The sequence below is a fragment of the Pyxicephalus adspersus genome, chromosome 1, assembly GCF_032062135.1.
Source record: "Pyxicephalus adspersus chromosome 1, UCB_Pads_2.0, whole genome shotgun sequence".
Classification (NCBI taxonomy): Eukaryota; Metazoa; Chordata; class Amphibia; order Anura; family Pyxicephalidae; genus Pyxicephalus; species Pyxicephalus adspersus.
The window spans coordinates 56240032-56248260 of NC_092858.1; the positions used below are offsets into that span (position 1 = coordinate 56240032).

At 35.1% G+C, this 8229-nt stretch overlaps 1 pseudogene; it reads right to left on the minus strand.

Annotated features, from left to right (window-relative positions):
• Positions 1-4404: 4404 nt before the first annotated feature.
• Positions 4405-5039, minus strand: LOC140323470 (large ribosomal subunit protein uL13-like; annotated as a pseudogene).
• Positions 5040-8229: the final 3190 nt, after the last annotated feature.

Here is an 8229-nt window from a genome sequence, read left to right on the forward strand (position 1 = left end):
CAGTTCTAAAGGAGGTCATCCCCAGGTTTAAATGAGGTCAGATGCAGGTTAGAAGGTCAACTGCACATCAAATGCACCTGCTATCAAACTCTGAATGAATTTAAAAGCATCTTAAACCTCAATCAAATGCAAGAAGAATTGTATTATAGGTGTGCTTTATTTGTGGACCCAATCCTTGACCCTGTTTTTGGCAAATGATTGGCCTTTAAAAAGTGGAATGTTTTAAAATTTGGAAGAGTCCTGTTTTTGTTGTAACAGAGATTGACAGGGCCATAAATAACAACAGTTTAATGTTTTAAGTTAGGTGGCTAATACCAGAACAAAAAAAATTACAGGAAGTCCCTAAATATGTCAGGTAGGTTATGACTTGACTAAACATAACTAAACCCAGGAACCAAAATGAATTTTATTTTGCCTACTAGACATTGTTTGTGTTGGCTTTTTTAGTTAATATTTTTAAAGCAAAAAAATTTTAATTAGCAAGTACAGTACAACTGTTGTTATTTCCAGGAATCCATTGACCTTGTCACCTTTTGTGAGATGAACTGGAAGCAAGAACAATATTATGTTACTTGTGTAAACTATTAATCCAACCATCCCATCCAATGGAGTATAACAAAGGCAGACATGTTTGACATATAGCCTTAGTGGCAATCATAGCTGGCTCTGTAGATACAATGGAGTACTGACTGTAGCCACCCAGGGACATATGGTATGTTACTTGTAGGAATACTAGGTAAAAAATAAATGGAAAAAAGACTGGAAAAGGACACTAATAAAAACACCCTATTTAAATATTTGGTTTACCTATACTAAAAGATTGATGTTATTCTAGTAATACAGTAATTTCATACCAATAGTAAACATCATAAAATATCTTTACCAGTGCCACTAAATTTCACTAAACCATATATTCAACAAAACAGGGTTGTGTGAAAAGTTAAACATTGGTATAAACATCAGTATTCCTCTTATTACTTTTAGCTTCAGCAAACAGAAAGGCATTATTGTTTGTGCATTTTGTTTAAATAAACCTGAATACATTTTTCTGGTGATTTAACTAACCATCATTATCAACAAAAACAAAGACTATATATTTTTTTTACTTTTGGCTTTCTGACTTTTTGATTTAGCCAAGTTGCATGAATTTATTCTCCTGACTTTCTGTAGCTGTGGTTTTGTTTTCATTTTCATAACTTCTTCCATAAGAATTGTATGCTTCATTTTTCATTTTATATATTAAACTTGTAATTTCTAGGAAAAGTGCTATTGGCAACATATTACTGTAAATGTGCTCCGTCAACCAAAGAGAACACAATCAAATAAATATTACTGCAGAGTTTTTGTGAGATATTGTGAATAAAATGTACCCAAGCAGTGATAGTTTATTCTAGACACAATTAAAGAGAACCTCTTAGCCGGATAAAAGTGACCAAAATAATACCACTTTCACATTGGAGACAGTATTCTTAGAAGTTGTTGGCTCTTTATTTCTGTGCACATAGAGGGAACCCAGATCCCTGAATACATTTTCTAGAGGGACTCTCTTTTCTCCTATTTGGAATTAAACGCTTGGCTTACCTAGGGCAAAGCTCTAACAATTGATATTAAACAGTACAATGTAGGAGTTGCCAGTAAAGGTTTTCAGATTGGTTTATTAAAGGGTTGGAGTGGGGAAGTTAAGTAGTTAAGTTAAAATAATTAGATTGAAAAATAAAAAATTGTGAGCAGGCAGGTTCTTTGTTGCCCGAAGAATTACTTACAATGCTTTGTTCCTCCTTGTGTCTTTATGTGGAGGCAGTCATATTAGTACAAAGCAAAGCTTTTCTTCATATCATACCTGATGGCTGGCGAGCTGTTGATTAATACAGTGATAAACAAAGCAGGTATTGTGGATACACAGAATAAATTGAAAAGAAACAGAGAGTTGCTTCCTCTGCAGGTCTCCAAATCTCAAGAGAAAAGCAAGAAGCTGAAGTTAGTGAGATGCATCGTAGGCTGCCCAACTCGCGGGTTTTAAGGGTTCAGTATAGACCATCTGACACTGACTTTGGGCACCATAAAATTTTGATGTGGGATGAAGTGATTTCTAGTTGAGTCCCAGGAACAGGAGAATTGTAAAGCTGTATCTAGTAGTTTTTTGTTTGTCAAGGTATCCATTTATCGGAGAGGTGACAATGATGTCCAGTTTAAATTATACATAAACAAACATATTTTCCTATGATGCTATCTGTCTTGACTTGGAGTAGGACAGAATAATATCATGCATTCAGATCAGTGTAAAATCCTACTGCAGTTTGCTCTTCATTTCCCCTCTGCTCTAGAAATCAGCTCTAGGTCTATGTTAAATTATTAGCACTTATTAAGATCAAATGACTTATTCCAAGAACTGGAGAATCAGACACATGAAGATAGGTGAAGATTACATACCATGCCCATTTCCCCTTTTTATTGCATTAATAAAACACTATAATACAAAATAAGCGAATAGGTGGCAGATGAAACATATCTGTGATCAGACCTTTTAATATTTTCCTTGCTTAAACATTTAATAACAAAAGTAGATAAAACAGAACATTAAAATTCTTAATTGAACATATAGATACAAAATACCACTCATTAGAAACTGCAAAAAGATACATGGCAGCTGTTATCTTTACAATAGCTGTATTGTTAATAATAAATTAATTCAGAAATTCAAACAAGGATCTCAAAATCTTTTAAGAAAGGAGAGCTGGCATTTAGCCCTGACCTATCACATAAAATGCAGCTATGTGCTATTTCTGCTGCTCACTGTAGGCGTATGTGGAACTCGTATTTACAGCTATAATAAAAGCATACTGTTTTAATGGGAATGCCTTTTGGTATGCTTCTATTTGAATGTATAAGACAGCTTAAGAGTTCTTAATACCAGACCTATCGTAGTGACCAGTACATATAAAAGTTTGGCATACACATTGGATTATTATACGTCACGGATTAGTAATCCGCAATCATCAGAGTAATAACACCAAGTGCTAGTAGTAGAAAACAAAGAGAGGCACATAACATTAAATATTGTTTTGGTCAGTTCAATATCCCTGAAAAATATTGCTATGAAGCAACAATAATGTAGAATAAGACAAACACTGCTACAATAGATAAGTCCTGGCCTATTAGTTCAAGTAACAGGGTATTAAGTAGGTTAATGGTTAGGTTGGTGTCAGGATTATGGGGTTAAAATAACAGGCTTGGTTAAGGTTAGGTGGAGGGATGTTGGGACCTATGCTAAGCAATTATTGTATATGATAATTTAGGAAGTGGTTGGTTTATTTAAATATATAAGTAGTAGAATAAATTAAGTTTCATTATACAAGAACATTAAATGTTAACTGCAAGGAGTTTGTATGTTTTCCCTGTGTTTGCAGGGGTTTCCTCCAGACATCCTGGGTTACTTCTACATCTCAAAAACATGCAGTTAGGCTAATTGGTTTCCCCTCAAATTTGGCCTTAGACTGCGTTAATGACATATGATTATAGAAAGGATTTTAGATTGTGAGCCCCTTTGAGAGACAGTTAGTAATATGACTATGGACTGTAAAGCGTTGCATAATATGTTGGCTTTATATAAATGCAACTAAATAAAAAATTACATAATGCATAAAAGCAACATTGTTCCCTGATATACCAGTGATGTTTTTATGGCACAGTGTCAAATGTTTGCTTTTTCAGCTTAGGTGAGTTTTGATTAATAGCTACTGTCTACTGTTCTCATTCAGGTTGGCAGGTAGGTTTATTCAAGTTGGCAGAAGAAATTTATATTTTTTTACTCTATTGATACAAGACTTGTATATTTATCCCTTGGAAAAATATTTTGTGACCTGCTCAGTAATTTTCTATTATTTACACTAATCCCCGCTATACATTTTTTGGAGTGGCTTATTACTCGGCATTTTCCAGGATGATTTGACTTAAACATCTCTGCTTGTATGTTGTAGTGAAGATATTAACCCTGTTTATGAAAATGTCCCAAGTGGAGCATTGTTATTTAAAATATATCTAATATGCAAAATATTATTCTATACATGATCTGTTCTGTTTATTAGAGATGAACTGTCGAGAGGTGTTATTGGGTTTGTGTCAAAAAATTGTACAAAGACTCTTAGCAAAATTTGAAATAAAAAACTCCAGAAGAGGTCAATACACTTGATTTTTCCTTACTATCAATATGTTCCTAAAGTAACCTCACTTTTGATAAGTAAAATTATTCTTCTAATGACTTCTATGCTTGTAAATTCATACCTGATGTTAGTTCTATTTGTAGCAGGAAACATCTACTTGCTACACTGCATTATATTTCTGCTATAGTATCATTCCTAACCCTACTGAGGTAATAAAAGAATTGCTGAGATTGTGTCACAGTTATTAATTATATATCACTTTGTTTTGTTTTTCCAAGTATTTTGTTCCAAGTCTCTGGGCATATTTAATAAGGACACCGTACTTCTTCAGGACTTCTGTGTACTTTGCAATTTAAGTTTCAACGTGTTTCTCTGCTTGCTTCCTCAGTTTCATGACCAGATTCTTTTTAGCATGGTGCAGCCTTGCCTTTGCCTCCCTCTTCTCCTCCAGAGTGGCAGAGACTGCCTGGTACTTCCAGCCAACCTCATGGGCAAGGTGGCCAAGGAGAGCAAACTTGATTCAAGCGCACAATCTTCAGGGCAGTGGGGACCACCATACGCTTTCTCCTATACGGAGGTGGGATACCATCAAAGACCTTCAGTCTCTCCAGAGCAGCCTGTCCTTGTTTAGTTTTGTGTGGCAGCATACCTCTTACAGTCCTCCAGAAGATATGGCTAGGTGCTCTGAAGTGGTATGGACCACGGGAAGGGTTTGTGTTCATACGTTTACGCAGGAAAGCAAGGTACTTGAGTTTGTTGCGGTAGAAGTTGCCAGAAATGTTGATACCTTCACATCTCACAACAACTACTTTGCGCCCAAGCAAAACTTTGCTAAGCAACAATGGCAGCGAGATGACCAAGGGGATGTCCTCTGCCATCTAGGACTTGACTTGAAAGCTTAAATCCACCACCCAACTTCTTGGAGAATCCTGGGAGACCTCCCTTGAAAAATTCAGGGGAGGAACATTCTTCAGATTAGGTAAGGCCTTTGACAGGGCCTTGAGCTTGGCCTTTGACATGGCCTTATAGTCCGCCATCTTGTGCTGCCGGATGAAATATATATAGATATATTTATAGTTTTTTAACTGCACTAGGAGGGCGGGAGGCTCAGTTACCTAACTCTACTGCAAAATGTGATGCCATTGACCCTTGATATCTCCTTAAAAGACCTGCACAATACTATCATACAGGGCTTTTCAAAATCATTTGCTATGTCGATAAGGTTAATTTAAAAAAGTTTTTTAAAAAAAAGTCCCCTCTCCTACGAACATTGGCACATGCGCACAATTATAAAACAACATTTATAGTAAAAAGTGTTTAAAAAAGCAGAGGTATCCTTTTAATTCCTTCTTGATTATGTATGCATATTGTCTTGGCCTAATATGTCAAGACTAAAAGCTTGTGTAGATCATTGTTTTATGTATGAAAGCAGGTAAATTCTTGCTCTTGTTTTTAAATTTAGCTGTACACACATTACTTTTAATGCTTTTCTTGTAGTACTTTCTTTAAAATCCACCATGTAACAATTTAGCATTTTGTGTAGGGTGCAGTAATGACCTTCAATGGTAGTAGTGACTTTCAAGAACAACTTACAGCACCACAAGTACCACACGTCTTTAGGCCAGGGGTCACCAACCACCAGGCTGAAAACTGATACTGGGCCATGGGCTGTACTTATCCGGTGTAGATTTTTTTTTTTCTGTTTCATCAGTCTTAGTTGTGACAGGAACAATGTGTTAGTTCAACCAACCACACAACCACATAAGATGGCTTGCTTGACTGGCTGTGAAATGACAAAAGAATTAATACTGATTCTCCTTGTCATAGCCAGGGATAGCTGTGCCCTGCTTCCCTAACTACCCTTTCTGGACCAGTTTCATGCAAGAAAATGTTTCCACCCCCTCTAGCCCTCCATGAAAACAGCCCGTGGAGCAAAGAAAAGTTGGGGGCCAATGTTTTAGCTTATTGAAGCTTTGGACCCCGAAATATTTGCCTATGCCTGTTTTGTATTTTTGTATATAATATGCTTTGTATTTTTTTAAACTGTCAGAATGGTTTCTGCCTTTTTATCTTGGTTATTTCTTTTAAATATTTATTTATCTTTATCTTTAAAAATGTTCTTGCTATGCTTAGTATTGCAAAACAAATATAAAATTACTACACCCTAGAAGCCATATTAAATGCCCATATTAAGTGCCTATCTCCGGGCAAATATTAACCCCTTTCTCAGCAGCAGGCACAGTAACACGTAAGTGACATGGACACTGTAAACTTCCTGTAAACGGGTAAAGAGAAGATTCTGTACTGGGGTGTCATGTGACTATGATTTAGGTAAGTTAAAAGGGCACTTAAATTTAGTTATTTTTTTTAACCTCAGGAATCAGAATATTTATTTATCAATATTTATAAGTCAGGAATTTTTTGCTCTGAGATCAGCTTTAGGGTACAGTTATAATTTTATTGAGTTGCTTTGCAAGGACAAAGCAATTACTGTAAGACACAAAGAGCTAAATCCTAATTCTCCTACATTTCTGAAATTCCGTTTCACCATAAAACCTTTTCCTGACCATTATTGCAAATAATTATATCAATATTTTTGCCAGTATTATGAACTGCTGTTTCCGGTGAAAGCAGATTGAATTTATTCACCTTAAGGATATATTGTTATCACATATAATAATGGCAGCATGATAATTATCATTAATTATTCATTTGGATTAAGAGGCAAATGGGCTTCCATTCAATGGACTTGTACAGCACGGCTTATTGATGCACAGCTTTGTGCACTAGCGTGACTAATTCCGGGTTTTTTTTGTGCCACTATTGACATCGTACCAGTCCCAAATGCATTTACTTTGGGAAAAAATTATCTTAAGTAAATATCTCTTAAAAGGAACTGCATTAGTAGGAGCATTTCTATTTATTTGTTAAACATTCATTTTTATCATTTATTTAACAGGATGGTTTTTATAATCTTAAACCCTTCTGTTTCAATGCCATTTATTACTTGATCATTTTAACTGTTTTAAACAATAATGTATTTCTTTATTATTTTTATATTTACTTATAAAAAAAGATGTATATTTCCAACCAAATAATAAAAATTTTGATGGCATGATTCAAGCAGCCTGAATAATATTTAACCACCTGAGCGTTACACTGATTTCTAGATTTCTGTTCCAAAAGCGTCACAGGTTTTCATGAAATTTTTTTTTTTAAATTGTAGACCTGTAACTTACAGAAATATGTCCGAATAGGGTTCTAGTAGATATCAACGCTGGAACACGGAACCGACGCTGGATTAGCACAGCGGGACCAGGTAAGTGGGGATTTTAGTGTAGGCGAAAAAATACGGGCTTAACCAAAAGAGCAAAAATATTTAGTGCGAGAAATTACGGGCTTAGCGGTTAGGGGGTTAATTGCTATTAGGATTAGCATAATGTGAATACAATGAATAATAACTGTGCGAATTGCATAGCTGAACAAATTTAGGATAAATGAAATACACTGTAAAAGGGGTCTTTAGAAAATATATTGATTTTATTTGTTAAATTAATAATATTACATTGGGATTGACTGATTACAGCTCTCGAAGACTGGAGAAGATAGACTATCATTGGAGAACTTGGGTGATCCAGGAAACCTAAAATGGAAATGTGTCCAACTGATGGCTTATGATTTTTAGCAAATCTATTACAGGTTTGATGGATCACCCAGATTCTCCCATGATAGTCTATACTCTCCAGTATTGGAGAGCTTTTAAAAAATCAGGCACATTGTTTCAATATTCATTTAATTTCTCCAGTCACATAAAAAACAAATTCTTGTTTGCTTTGAATAACCAATCATGTGCAGACAAAATAAACAAACATGAATTTACTTTTCACATGCAATTTATTAAATGAATATTTTCAGCTCCCTAACTGAATCAGCCTTCAACTGTAGAAGTAAGAATTTCATATAATAAAAACTGAATGCAAGCCATTCCATAAATAGGGTGAGATAGGGTAGTACTGTGCTAGCACTGCGCTTTTGTTTTTTGGTACAGATATGTGAACTGATTTACAGC